This window comes from Podarcis erhardii, assembly GCF_964252035.2.
Source record: "Podarcis erhardii genome assembly, chromosome: 4".
Classification (NCBI taxonomy): domain Eukaryota; kingdom Metazoa; phylum Chordata; class Lepidosauria; order Squamata; family Lacertidae; genus Podarcis; species Podarcis erhardii.
Window position 1 is genome coordinate 1,820,766 of NC_138508.1, and position 15,058 is coordinate 1,835,823.

The 15,058-nt window shown below is 51.0% G+C and overlaps 1 protein-coding gene and 2 long non-coding RNA genes across 8 annotated transcripts in view; 2 read left to right on the forward strand and 1 right to left on the reverse strand.

Moving 5' to 3' along the window:
* LOC309341332 overlaps positions 1 to 14,804 on the reverse strand; it is a 61,853-nt gene extending 47,049 nt beyond the window's left edge. Inside the window, exon 1 of the long non-coding RNA XR_014156222.1 lies at positions 14,034 to 14,804. This is a non-coding gene — a long non-coding RNA (uncharacterized lncRNA). The remainder of the gene's footprint in view (positions 1 to 14,033) is intronic.
* Positions 1 to 15,058, forward strand: part of LOC309341251 (hemoglobin subunit beta-like) — a 117,023-nt gene that overhangs the window by 43,015 nt on the left and 58,950 nt on the right. The window lies entirely within an intron of this gene.
* LOC309341308 lies at positions 27 to 6,728 on the forward strand. The gene is made up of 4 exons (XR_014156191.1): positions 27 to 107; positions 5,050 to 5,502; positions 5,617 to 5,792; positions 6,483 to 6,728. It is a non-coding gene; the product is annotated as an uncharacterized lncRNA (long non-coding RNA).

Genomic DNA, 15,058 nt, shown 5'->3' on the forward strand with positions numbered 1-15,058 from the left:
GTCCTTTGTCCCGTCAGCTGGATCAACTGATCTGCAGAGCCAAGAGGGGCTCTCTGGGCCGTCTATAACTGAGAATCTGGGCTTGAGTTCCCCAACTGAAGCGGAAGGTAAGCCGGAGCAGTTGCGTTTTTGCTCAGCCTGTTAGATACATCAACAGTCGGTCTACTAGCTTTTAGGAAAAGATGCTGTGATTACTGAGACCCAGCATAGGTTTCCCCAAAATAAGTCAGCCAGACCAATCTGATTTCTTTCCTTCTTTCTTTTTTATCTTTTTGGACGGAGTTACAAACTTGGTGGATCAGGGGAATGCTGTGGACATAGTGTATCTTGAATTCAGTGAGGCTTTTGACAAAATCCCCCATGATATTCTAGTGAGGAAGCTGTTGAAATGGAGGTTGAACAAGGTAACTATTTGGTGGATTGGTAGCTGGTTGACTGACCGAACCCAAAGAGGACTCCTTAATGGTTCCTCATCAACCTGGGGAGAAGTGATAAGTGATGTGCGCAGTGTGCTGTCCTGGGTCTGTCGTTGTTTGACGTCTTTATAAAGGACTTGGATGAAAGAATTGAGGGGGTGCTCATCCAATTTGCGGTTGGCACAAAACCAGGAATGGTAGCTAATGCCGCAGAAGACACAATCAGGATTCAAAATGACCTTAACAGTCAACCAAAAACTCTTTCAGATCATAATCCAATTTTGTGTGAAATTATAGGAATAGACTTTTCATTGGAGACTGAATGATAATTTATGAGATGATCAAGAAATATATGGAAAAGCACAAAAGACTTGAAAAGACTATTTTATGCATAATTGGAATGGAGAAATAAAAATCAATTTAATGTGGGGGAGACTTGGCTTACTAGCAGTACATGTGAAAAGGATCTAGGGGTCTTGGTGGACCACAAGCTCAACATGAGTCCACAGCGTGATGCAGCAGCAAAAAAAGCTAATACTATTCTAGTCTCCTTCCACAGAAATCTAGTGTCCAGATCGAGGGAAGTCATAGTCCTGCTCTCTTCTGCCTTGGTCAGACCACACCTGGAACATTGCCTCCACTTCTGGGCACTACAGTTTAAGAAGGATGTGGACAAGCTGGAAGGTGTGCAGAGGAGAACAACCAGGATGATCAAGGGTCTGGAAGGCAAGCCGTATGAGGAGCGGTTGAAGGAGCTGGGTATGTGAAGCCTGGAGAAGAGGAGACGGAGAGTAGATATGAGAGCCATCTTCAAATATCTCAAGGGTTGTCCCATGGAGGAGGGAGTGTGCTTGTTTTCTCCTGCTCTGGAGGGCAGCGCCTTGACCCTTTATCCTGCACCTGACGACAGCTGCCTCTCCTTCAACACTCCCCAAGTCCATGGCACATATTGGGCTGCTTCTGTTTTCAATATGCATTTCCTGTTTTTACGTTGTGCTTTTATCCTGTGAACTGCCTGAGACCTGCGGGTATGGGGTGGCCTACCAATTTGGATGATGATGATGATGAAGAAGAAGAAGTACTATCATGGCGCCTTGTAGCTGCCTCTTCTCTCCACTCGGAGCTCCCCTTGCTTTCTTCACAGGGCTGGAACAGGAGCTGCTCAGGCATCCCTTTCTGGAAGGCTGTGGTGCACGGACCCTGCTCCAGGGTCCTGATCCTGCAGCCCCTTCTCTTCACCACCCATGGGCTCTCCCCCCCTCTCCTGGCTTGCTGCATGAGCTCCATATGCAGGGATGACTTTGCAGATCTGCCCAGCCTCCTGCTGAGTCAGGCCTGGCTCCCCCTGATAGCTCCGGCTGCAAGAGGCCGACCTGTTGCTCAGGAGGAGGTGAAAATGACTCTGCTGCAGATCACCCAACCAGCAGCGATTCTGACACAGCAAAAATATACCTTCGTCCAGCGAGCATTGGAATTAAAGGAGCATAACTCAGTCTGCAGGAGCATCGCTGGTTGTTGGCGAGACTCGTTTGACAACAGAGAGAATCTGAACCTTTTGTGTCCTCAGGCCAGTGGAACTCTGTGCCACTGGAGATTCAGTCGGCGCCTTCCATGCAAAGCTTTAGTTGCCTGCTGAAAACATGTCTATTCTTCCCGGGCTGTGCAGGCAATTAACAACGCATCCTTTTGCAGATGCTTAATCGATGTCTGTTCACTTTTTCAAAGGTTAAACAGGTATTATGTCTTTACTGAGGTAAATATCTTGGGTATAGTTTTGTATGACACAGTGGTGTACAAATATTTTTATAAATGAATATGAAATGTTTTTATAAATACATGTGAATGAAGGAAATTGTTACGGCTAAAATCTGGGTGCGAGGCTGCTCTGCCACCCAGCTCATCGGACTAAGTCCGTGGGTCCCTGCGGAGGAAAATGAGCTCAGCCGGAGACAGGAGCAAACTGCAGAAGATCCAAGTTTATTGCGCAACAGGTTCAAGGCGAGATTGAACAGTGAGAAAGGGGTGACATGAGTTTTTGAAACTCCCTCCATGTCCCAGAATACAGTGCAAAACACGTCATGAATACATCACAGAAAGGTGGGGTTACACAGATCAGCACTTTAGGAAGGTGGAGGGGTTACACAGATCAGCACTTCAGGAAGGTGGGGGGGTTACACAGATTAACATATGGAGGAGGGAGGGGGGAATATGCAGAGCTGGAGATATGCACAGATAAACACTTCCTGGGGATGAAAAAACAATGGTCTCAAATATGCATAGTCTGCCACCTGACATTGTCTGGAGGAAAGGCTGATCAGAGCAATTTGAAAGGATTAGGGTCTTGACACCTTGCTTGAGGGATTATGCTGGACAGGGGAGATGTGATGGAGTCCTAGAGTAATTGAGCAAACTGGCACGCTGATTTTCTATGAATTTTATAGATTTTAGTCCCTTTTGACATTGACGATTGGAAATAAATTGATATATTGTAGCGAAGAAGAAGGTGAAGAAGACATGCCCCCCCCCCTTCCGTAACAGAAATAAACAAATGAGGAGAGCTGGGCTCCCGTTGCTCCCACTGGCCAACCAGATTTCCAACGGAAGCCCCCCTCCCCCAGCCCCCCTCCCATGCTTTGCTCTCCCCTCCCCCAGTCACAGGCACTCAGTGGCTCACAGCATATCCCCTCAACTGTACCAGAACAAATGGTAAATCTCATTTTTCCCTGCGTGAGCTAGGCAGTCATTTGGGCCCCCCTGCTCTCAGGCGATGTCGGAATGCGATTTCCCCTCGAAAAAAGCACATTGTGGGGCCAGGGACCTTGTGTGGGTCAGGTGATTCACACAGGAGTGCGGCCCCAGAAGATGGGGTCCCACTTTCCCCCCATGTGGCATTTGACAGTGTGCCATTGGCTGGCTGAAAGGAGCCTGGCAGCCACTGCGCCCAAGGGCCATGAAAAGGTCGTCTTCTGCTGCTGTGAATGTAATATCTTATTCTGAAATATTGTTTTGAGTTTGGGGTGGGTGGCTTAGCCCATATGATGCTGGAGCGAGTCCCTTCTCATTCCTGGACCCAGCAAGGGTTGAAATCCTTTGCTGAAGGAGCCAGGCAGCTTTCTGGGCCAGCGAATGGCCTGAGGGCACAAGGAAGGCACTTGCTCTGCGCCCGAGGACACCTGGCTGGCAGTCACAAGGACAAAAGCCACAGGGGGAGCAGCTGCTTCCATGCCTGGGACTGGGGGAGAAGCACGCCTCTTGTTCGTCTGGGAGACAGGGTTTTCCATCAAGTTAATCATGTTAATCATGGCCAATATAAATGGGATTTAAGGGCAACAAGTAACAGTGCAGTTCTCGGCATGTCTAGCTAGAGGGGTGTCTTCTTGAATTTGATGGGTCTTACTCACAGGTAACTCCCATCACAGAGAAGTAGATACCTCTATCAGGGCTTTAAGGCGAGTTCCTCGGAAATTTGAAACGGCCCTGTCAGATTGGACCAAGCTCCATTTAGCCCAGTGCTCTGTCACTGATGGTGGTCAGCCAGGGCATGAGGGTGATGGGTTTTGTCCCCACCCTCAGCAAGGATGGGGGAACCCAAATCTTCTAAGGCTCTGTACTCAACGTACAGTGAAAGCACATGATTTCCCCCAAAGACTGCTGGGAAGTGTAGTTTACCCCCTCAAAGAGCCACAATACTTAACAAACTGCAGCTCCCGTGATTCATCTGGAAGCTGAATCTTTGTCTTCAGTGCTGGAGATGGGACAAGGTTCTCTCCTGCACCAGAAGGCAGCAAGCCAGCTTGGGGGTGGCAGGCTGTGTTTGTCCTACGATGCCTCACCCCTGTGTCCTCCAGCCCAGCATCTGTCCCTGAAGCAGCCACCTCACTCCCAATGACAGGGGTGGCCCTGCGCAATCCTGGCCACATGCCCTGATCTGTACCAGGGCCCAAGAAAGCATGGCAAACAGAGTTGCAATTACGTGTTTCTTGAGGATAATCGAGCCCACTGAGGATAATTAAGTGCACTTACAGATTATTACTGTTATTATTACTTCACCATTTATCAAGTGAGGGCTCTTGGAATGTAGGACAGGACTCTGCCCCAGGGAGCTCACATTCAGGTTTGACAGCGTGGGGAGAGAACAGCAGAGGGAGAGTTGGAAGTGGCAAAGGTAGGAAGACCGGGATGTTAAACAAGGGCAGGGATTGGGAGCCCACTGCCTGCCAAAGGTCAGTGGGGATGGGAAGCAGAGTCAGACCACATCCGGAAGACCTCAGGTTCCCCATCTCTGAGCAAGAGCTTCGTTCACAATATGGGCTTTCAAGCAGAACAGGTGTACAAAAGGGGGCAGGAGTGAGGAAAGAATTGAGGACTTCTAATGTAACCCAAAGTCGTACAGCCAGAAAAGTTGAGGTCACAAGCAGGCGTTTCTCTGGAGAAACATGATTCTGCGCCCCTTGAAATGTCCCCTGAATCAGTCAAGGCAAATACACAGATGGGATTCAGAAGCATCGCTGCCCCTGATGGTGGAGGGAGAGCAGAGCCAGCCGGACTAGGAGCCATTGATAGCCTCTCCTCCATATGTCCGCCTAGTCCGTCTTTCAGGCCACCCAGGTTGACATCTGACGTCTTTCCACAGGGAGGGAGCCACTGCCAAGAAGGCCCTTTGCCTGGTACCCTGTAGCTGAGTTACCAGAGGAGGACCTCAATGTCCGGGCCGAGCGATGGGGGTGGAGACGCTCCTTTGGGGCTGCCTTCAGATGTCTTCTAAAGCCTTTATACTTGCTTGTCTCCTTGGCACAGGCGTGGCATTACTCCATACCCTCCAGGATTTCTCAGGGGGGAAAAGGGATGTCTTCAGGAAAATCACAGCATTCTTTGATCAAATCAGAAACTAGGACAGCTTCTGTAAATCCAGGAGGAGGAGCTTTGGCCCAGGGTATAAAAGGCTCCAGCCCTGGAAGAAGCTCCAGCTCAACTCAGAAGGTTTTCTCCAGCAGCTGAGAGAAGCTCCCAGCCCACAGCCAGCCATCATGGCAAGTGTCATGATGACAGTCGACGTGGCTGCCTTGGGTGGGGAGACCCTTGCCTGGTAAGTCCAGGGGTGGTCGCCTCTCTAAGCAGGTTGGGCAGGATCTCCTCTTTCCACCTGGATAATAACCATCCGTTTCTCTCCCTTTCTCCTTCCTTGCTTCCTTCTCTCCAGCTTGTTGATCGTCTTCCCCTGGACACAGGGTTTGTTCTCTAAGTTCGGGGACCTCTCCAGCCCTGACCTCTCATTAGGATCCTCTCCAGCCCTCTTTGCACGAGGTCAAGGAGGCTTTTTCCGAGCTGCGTGAACTGCTCTGCGACAAGCTCCACGTCGACCCCCTCAACTTCAGGGTGAGGCTGCTCCCCCACCCCAAGGGGATGCCTGGCGGGGGGGGAACTGGGGGGGTGCTGTGTGTGTGTCACTCTGGGTGGCTTATAGGACATAAAACATCGTAAGACATTAGACATTTCCTGTTACAGGGTTGCATTCAGATTTCAGTTAGTTTTTCATTTCCTTGACATCTGGTGGGAGGGCATTCCACAGGGCGGGCGCCACAACCAAGAAGGCCCTCTGCCTGGTTTTCTGTAACCTCACCTCTCACAGTGAGGGAACCACCAAAAGGGTCGCCTTCAAAAGTAGGCCAACATAGACTGCATTACAGTAGTCCAAGTGGGAGATAGCCAGAGCATGCACCACTCTGGCGAGACAAGCTGAGGACGAGTGGGGTCTCATTCCGGGGGACCAGATGGAGCTGGTACAAAGCTGCCCTGGACACAGAATTCACCTGCACTTCCATGGACAGTTGTGAGTCCAAAATGACTCCCAGGCTGCTCACCTGGTCCTTCAGGGGCACAGTTGCCCCATTTAGGACCAGGGAGTCCCCCACACCTGCCTGCCTCCTGTCCCCCCAAAACAGTAATTCTGTCTTGTCTGGATTCAGCCTCAGTCTGTTGAATCTGCTGTGGGATCTGTTGTGGGGAGAGGGTGTCCCATACATAGGCCCCCTGGCAGAAGGAGTCACCCCCTCTTTTCTCTTCCAGCTCCTGTTGAAGTCTTCATCACCCACCCCCTTTGGACAGGAATTCACCCCTGCTTACCACCATGCCTTCCACAAGCTGGTCAGGGTGGTGGCTCATGCGCTGGCCTGCCGGTCCCACTGAGACACCCCCCAGGGAGAAGCGGCCGCCTCCTTCTGCTCTCGCCACCCACCAGGTTTGGTGGGGACCACCCCTTCCAGCCCCCATGTGAAGCTTGACCCTCTAATAAATCCTCCCTCTGCAATCTGACCTGGTTTCCTGTGTCTCCTTCTCTGGGACAGAGGGAGGGGACAGGCCTGGGGGTGGGGGGTTAGTTGGGGGGCGTGGAAAGGGGGGATCTTCTCTGTCACTCAAGAGGAATCATTAAGCACCAGTGGGGGGTTTTAGGGCGCTATGGCATTTTGCCCCCTCCAAGCTGCAGTGCTTTTCAGAGCCAGAGACCCCTGCTGTGTCCCCAAATCTTTTATCCCCAAAATTCCTGGCAAGGTCCGTCGTCCCCCCCCCCGATGCTCCCAGCCCCCCCCCGTCTCATTGGTTGTCTCCCCCCCCCCATTTCTTGGTATTTGCTCCTGTTCTGTAGCCCTCTCTGTTCTTCCTTCTGTGGAGAAATTGGGGGTGAGAGAATCAGAGGGGGATGCGGACCCTTCCCCTGCTCCGGATTCCATCCCTCTGAATAAGGGGTGGGGGTACCAACATGGCCACCCAGGGAGACCCCCAAGGGCCACTCCCCCCCGCAATGCCCCTCCTTGCCTCTTTCCAGATGGGTGTCGGGGACGGAGCTGCCTCCGAATCGGCAGGGAGAGGGGGGAATTCATTTCGTTTTATCCATTTATTTCTTCATTAAATCTGGGGGTTCACAGGATGGAATTATGATATAAAAACACAAAACACATAATCAAATGAAAACAAATACAAACCAATAAACACCCGCGCCAACATATTTCACACCCATTACAACGTCAAAGGAGTTTACCACCTTCATTGGAATGTCAAACAAAGCGATGCAAAATAAAGCGCCAGGGGGGCATCGAACCCGGCAAGTCGCCCTTTGGGGGTCCCAGGCGGAGGTCTATGGGGGTATGGGGAAGGTCTCCCCTACTCGTCCGAGGGTATAGAATAGGCACGACCCGCGCTCCTCCGTTAATTTATTTAGGGGGGTTTGTGAGCCGGGATGGAAATCCCTGTCTCCCAGACGAAGAAGAGGCGAGGTTCTCCCCCCGTCCCAGGCTTGGAAGCAGCCACTCCCCCTGTGGCTTTTGTCCTTCTGACTGCCAGCCAGGTGTCCTCGGGCGCAGAGCAAGCACCTTCCTTGCGCCCTCAGGCCATTCGCTGGTCCAGAAAGCTGCCTGGCTCCTTCAGCAAAGGATTTCAGCCCTGGCCAACTCCTGTGGGGAGGGCGGGGAACAGCTTTGAATGGGGACAGAATTGGCAAGCGAAGAGCCACACGCCCCCTTCAAAGGGATCCTGATTTCTGCTGCAGGAGAAAAGCATCTCTTTGGAAAGACACTGATTTCTGCTTTGCTTGAACGGGGCAAGGAGGGGAGGGAATGTTTTAAGTTATCGGGCTTTTTCGGGATCTGCGTCATCTCCCTTCCCCTGAAGCAAGGAATGCAAAGATTTCCAGAGGAGCGGACTTTAAATTTGCCTCTTTGCGATGGATTAATTTTAGAAGTCAGGACTTTGCCTGAAAGAAGATGGAGAGCAACAACCTTGAGGGACTTTTGAGGGATTTTGACTCCCCCTTAGGACTTCCTCCTGAGAAATAAAAGCAGGAAAGAAGAAAAGAGGGGTGACAACTGGATCGACTGTCTGCTAAGCAGGAAGATTTATGAGTTTACGGGGGACGAAGGAGAGGAGACCAGGATTTTGTGGAGATTACCGTATTTGTTGCTCTATAAGACTCACTTTTTCCCTTCTAAAAAGTCAGGGGAAATGTGTGTGTGTCTTATGGAGTGAATGCAGGCTGCGCAGCTATCCCAGAAGGCAGAACAGCAAGAGGGATTGCTGCTTTCACTGCGCAGCGATGCCTCTTGCTGTTCAGGCTTCTGAGATTCAGATTTTTTTTTTCTTGTTTTCCTCCTCCAAAAACTAGATGCGTCTGGTGCGTCTTATAGAGCGAAAAATACGGTACATCAGCCCACCTGCGTGGAGCCTGAAGGTGGAAACAAGAACTGCGAAAGGGACCGGACGGACCACATTGTGCAGCATCTTGACGGCTTCTGAGACGCAAAAGAAGAGAAATGGATTCTGCATATTTCTTAATGAGCTGGTTGTATGTAAAATTAAATTTGGTGGAATGTGAAGGGTAGGTGGCACTGGGAGATTGGCAGTGTTACAGGAGGGAATGTATATTATATATTTATACAAAAAACCCCTAGGGGTTTCATGTTCACCCTCTGCAGTCCACGGTAGTGAGGCTGAGTTGCTGGTTATGGGGGCCGGAGGTCGGACAGCCGTGTCCAAGGCCAGGTAAGGTAGGAAGGCGTGGATGTTGTCAGGGAGGAAGCAGGGCCCAAGAAAGCATTGCAAACAGAGTTTCAATCGCTTGTCTCTTGAGGATAATTGAGCCCATCGAGCATAATTAATTTCACTTTCAGATGATGATGGTGATTATTATTATTTTGCCGTTTATCAATTGAGGGCCCTTGAAATGTAGGACAGGACTCTGCCCCAGGGAGCTCACATTCAGGTTTGACCGCGTGGGGAGAGAACAGCAGAGGGAGAGTTGGAAGCAGCAAAGGTAGGAAGACAGGGAGATTCAACAAGGGCAGGGATTGGGAGGCCACTGCCTGCCAATGGGAAGCAGAGTCAGACCACATCCGGAAGACCTCAGGCTCCCCAGCCCTGAGCAAGTGCTTCGCTCAGAATATGGGCTTTGAAGCAGAAGCAGTGTAGAAAAGGGGGCAGGAGTGGAGAAAGAATTGAAGAATTCTAAAGTGACCCAAAGTCCTACAGCCAGAAAAGTTAAGGTCCCAGGCAGGTGTTTCTCAGGAGAAAGATGATTCTGCGCCCCTTGAAATGCCACCTGAATCAGTCTGGGCAAATACACACATGGGATCCAGAAGCATCGCTGCCTCTGATGGTGGAGGGAGAGCAGAGCCAGCCGGACTAGGAGCCATTGATAGCTTCTCCTCCATGAGTCTGGGTAATTCATGAGTCATGAGCAATGGGGTGGAGACGCTCCTTTGGGACTTCCCTATCCAGGGCTGCCTTCAAGTGTCTTTTAAAAGTTGTATAGTTGCTTGTCTCCTTGGCTCGGGGGAGGCATTACTGTTGGGATACTGCCAGGGAAACGGGGGCATCAGGCAGGCCCCCAGCTTACTCCGGATTATCACCCGTTTTCTGTGGAACAACTTCAGTCCGCCAGCGACACAAGCCTCAGATATGCTTAGAGACCCATGCACGCTCATCAGCAGAGTGTGTAAATTATCACACAGCAGATGTGGCAGACAGAGGAATATTTAAGCATTATTTACAGCATTTATTCAGCATTGTTCAGGAACACAGGAAAACATGTCTGCATCCCTTCGTCTCCGGCAAAACAGCCGTAACACAAAAGCAACATACAAAGGGTTGCATTCAGATTTCAGTTAGTTGTTTATTTCCTTGACCCCTCATGGGAGGGCATTCCACAGGGCAGGGGCCACTACCAAGAAGGCCCTCTGCCTGGTTCCCTGTAACCTCACCTCTCACAGTGAGGGAACCACCAGAAGACCTTGGGAGCTGGACCTCAGGGTCTGGGCTAAATGATGGGGGTGGAGATGCTCCTTCAGGTGTACTCAACCGAGGCCGTTTAGGGCTTGAAAGGTCAGCACCAACACTTTGAATTGTGGAGCTGATATTACAGCTGCCCTGGACACAGAATTGACCTACACTTCCATGGACAGCTGTGAGTCCAAAATGACTCCCAGGCTGCGCACCTGGTCCTTCAGGGGTACAGTTACCCTGTTCAGGACTAGGGTGTCCGTTCAGGACTAGGGGGGACAGCCTATGTCCCCCCAAAACAGTACTTCTTTCTTGTCAGAATTCAAGCTCAATCTGTTGAATGCATTGCGGCATCTGTTGTGGGGAGAGAAGAAGAGAAGAAGAAGAGTTTGGATTTGATATCCCACCTTTCACTCCCTTTAAGGAGTCTCAAAGCAGCTAACATTCTCCTTTCCCTTCCTCCCCCACAACAAACACTCTGTGAGGTGAGTGGGGCTGAGAGACTTCAGAGAAGTGTGACTGGCCCAAGGTCACCCAGCAGCTGCATGTGGAGGAGCGGAGACACGAACCCGGTTCCCCAGATTACGAGACTACCGCTCTTAACCACTACACCACACTGGCTGTGTGGGTGACCCACACATGAAAGGAGTTTACCAACTTCATTGAAACATCAAACAAACAGATCCAGGGGGGCAAGTTGCCTTTTGCGGGTCCCAGGGGAGATCAATAGGGGAAAGGGGCAGGTCTCCCCTAATCTTCCAAGGGTATCGAAAGGGCATGAAAGGGCATGATCTGCAGCCGTCCGTTAATTTATTTTTGGGGGTTTGTGAGCCGGGATGGAAATCCCTGTCTCCCAGACGAAGCAGAGGCGAGGTGAGGAACGGCTAAGGGAGTGTAGCAGGAGACACCCCCCCCCCTTCATTACACTGTAATGCACAAGCAGCACACACCATCCCGACCCTGGAGATGCCCCTTTTAGAGGGACATCCCCTAAAAGCCTTCCGTAAATAAGGAAGCGCTAGCCTGACGGCTCTTCATGGGAAACCCGAAATTCCTCATATATTTCCCCGTAACACTCCGCATTGCCCTATCTTTATTACTGGTAGACCGGCCGCCTCAACTCCAGGTCAAACGGCGGCTGCCTCAACCAATCAGCGTTATCGAACAGCGCCCCTTGTGGCGGCCGCGCAGGTACTGCAGGCTACAGGCGCTCTTTTCCCTTGCCTTTGACAGCTATCAATACAAAGTTTCCGAGTTCAATTGACCGTGACTGATTTAATCAAAATGTTGCAAGCCGCTTCCGGAAGGCACAGTGCTTTGAACTTCAAGAATGGTATTCTTTAGAAATTCACCATAAATCAGCCATACCTCGGATTTTCACCGGACCACTTTTATTTTACTGCATATTACAAGGACTATCAAAGGGGGGTGGCCTGATGCTGGGCAGCCATAATCCTTCGACCGAGCGGTCACGTACTCTGCGACCTTTCCCAGCTGGCATGACAACCTTGATAGCCATCTTGATGGGCTCAGACAGAAGGCCATCAGGGACACAATAAACTGCATGCATTAGTGTATTCCACGCGGACTCTGACAAAGGACCGTGGCTGGATTCCCCTCAGGGGGCAGGAAACTTCGCCCTTTTCCTTTGTTCCTAAAATGACTCACATGGGGAGGGGAGAGGAGGCTCCTGCCAGGTGTCAGGACACTCGAATTACCTGTGCAGCCCCTAGAATCATAGAATCATAGAGTTGGAAGAGACCACAAGGGCCATCGAGTCCAACCCCCTGCCAAGCAGGAAACACCATCAGAGCACTCCTGACATATGGTTGTCAAGCCTCTGCTTAAAGACCTCCAAAGAAGGAGACTCCACCACACTCCTTGGCAGCAAATTCCACTGTCGAACAGCTCTTACTGTCAGGAAGTTCTTCCTAATGTTTAGGTGGAATCTTTTTTCTTGTAGTTTGGAACCATTGCTCCGTGTCCGCTTCTCTGGAGCAGCAGAAAACAACCTTTCTCCCTCCTCTATGTGACATCCTTTTATATATTTGAACATGGCTATCATATCACCCCTTAACCTCCTCTTCTTCAGGCTAAACATGCCCAGCTCCCTTAGCCGTTCCTCATAAGGCATCGTTTCCAGGCCTTTGACCATTTTGGTTGCCCTCCTCTGGACACGTTCCAGTTTGTCAGTGTCCTTCTTGAACTGTGCTGCCCAGAACTGGACACAGTACTCTAGGTGAGGTCTGACCAGAGCAGAATACAGTGGCACTATTACTTCCCTTGATCTAGATGCTATACTCCTATTGATGCAGCCCAGAATTGCATTGGCTTTTTTAGCTGCCGCGTCACACTGTTGGCTCATGTCAAGTTTGTGGTCAACCAAGACTCCTAGATCCTTTTCACATGTACTGCTCTCAACCCCTCCTCAACTCCTCCTATTTTTAATATAATCATGATGTAAAAAATGATGTATTTCTAGGGGTGTAGCTTAGGGGATTAGGTGCTAATAAAGGTCGGGATCTTCTTTTGTTCGGGGCTTCCATCTTGCATCACCTCGTGGGTGGTGGGAGTCCTGTCGCGACAGTCTTACTTTGAATAAAGACCGAGCCTACTGGCTGCTGTTTTGCTCTGAATTTGCTCTGGTTGGTGTCTTTGTTTCGTCCAAGGGAGCCCTCGGATTTTCCGGTAACAGGAGCTGGGCATGTTTAGCCTGGAGAAGAGGAGGTTAAGGGGTGATATGATAGCCATGTTCAAATATATAAAAGGATGTCACATAGAGGAGGGAAAAATGTTGTTTTCTGCTGCTCCAGAGAAGCGGACACGGAGCAATGGATCCAAACTACAAGAAAGAAGATTCCACCTAAACATTAGGAAGAACTTCCTGACAGTAAGAGCTGTTCGACAGTGGAATTTGCTGCCAAGGAGTGTGGTGGAGTCTCCTTCTTTGGAGGTCTTTAAGCAGAGGCTTGACAACCATATGTCAGGAGTGCTCTGATGGTGTTTCCTGCTTGGCAGGGGCTTGGACTCGATGACCCTTGTGGTCTCCTCCAACCCTCTGATTCTATGATTCTCCCCCAGTCCCAGACATGGAAGCAGCCGCTCCCCCTGTGGCTTTTGTCCTTCTGACTGCCAGCCAGGTGTCCTCGGACGCAGAGCAAGCGCCTTCCTTGCGCCCTCAGGCCATTCGCTGGCCCAGAAAGCTGCCTGGCTCCTTCAGCAAAGGATTTCAACCCTCGCTGGGTCCAGGAATGAGAAGGGACTCGCTCCAGCATCCTACTGGCTAAGCCACCCACCCCAAACTCAAAAGAATATTTCAGAATAAGATATTACATTCACAGCAGCAGCAGAAGACCTTTCCGTGCACCTTGGGCACAGTGGCTACCAGGCTCCATTAAGCTGGCCACACGGGGGAAAAGTGGGACCCCATCTTCTGGGGCCACACTCCTGCGTGAATCATGTGACCCACACAAGGTCCCTGGGCCCCAATGTGCTTTTTTCGAGGGGAAATCGCTTTCCAAAATCGCCTGAGAGCAGGGGCACCCAAATGACTGCCAAGCTCACACGGGGAAATATGAGATGTCCCGTTTGTTCTGGCACAGTTGAGGGGATATGCTCTGAGCCACTGAGTGCCTGTGACTGGGGGAGGGGAGAGAAAAGCACGGGAGGGGGAGGGGGCCTGGGGGGCTTCCGTTGGACATCTGGTTAGCCCAGCTCTCCTCATTTGTTTATTTCCTTCATTCACATGTATTTATAAAAACATTTCAAATTTATTTATAAAAATATTTGTACACCACTGTGTCATACAAAACTATATCCAAGAGATTTACATCAGTAAAGACATAATACCTGTTTAACCTTTGAAAAAGTGAACAACAGACATCAATTAACCATTTGCAAAAGGATGCGTTCTTAATTGCCTGCACAGTCCGGGAGGAATAGAAATGTTTTCAGCAGGCAACTAAAGCTTTGCATGGAAGGCGCCCCCTGAATCTCCAGTGGCAGAGAGTTCCACTGGCCTGAGGACACGAAAGGTTCAGTTTCTCTGTGTTGTCAAACGAGTCTCGCCAACAACCAGCGATGCTCCTGCAGACTGAGTTATGCTCCTTTAATTCCAATGCTCGCTGGGCGAAGGTATATTTTTGCTGTGTCAGAATCGCTGCTGCTTGGGTGATCTGCAGCAGAGTCATTTTCACCTCCTCCTGAGCAACAGGTCGGCCTCTTGCAGCCGGAGCTATCAGGGGGAGCCAGGCCTGACTCAGCAGGAGGCTGGGCAGATCTGCAAAGTCATCCCTGCATATGGAGCTCATGCAGCAAGCCAGGAAGGGGGGGAGAGCCCATGGGTGGTGAAGAGAAGGGGCTGCAGGATCAGGACCCTGGAGCAGGGACCGTGCACCACAGCCTTCCAGAAAGGGATGCCAGAGCAGCTCCTGTTCCAGCCCTGTGAAGAAAGCAAGGGGAGCTCCGAGTGGAGAGAAGAGGCAGCTACCGGTCCCACTGAGACACCCCCAGGGAGAAGCGACCGCCTGCTGCTGGTCTTTCCACCCACTGGGTGGGGTGGGGCCCACTCCTACCAGCCCCCATGTGACGCTTGACCCTCTAATAAATCCTCCCTCTGCAATGTGACCTGGTTTCCTGTGTCTTTTTCTCTGGGACGGAGGGAGGGGACAGGCCTGGGGGTGGGGGGAAACGTCTCAAGTTAGTTGGGGGGCTGGGAAAGGGGGGGAGTTCTCTGTCACTTAAGAGGAACCATTGAGCACCAGTGGGGGGGGGTTCACAGCTCTGTGGCACTTTGTCCTCCCCTGTCGCAGGAAACCCCCCCCCATCATTCAGTTTGTACAAACTTCACACACACTCACACTCACACACTACAT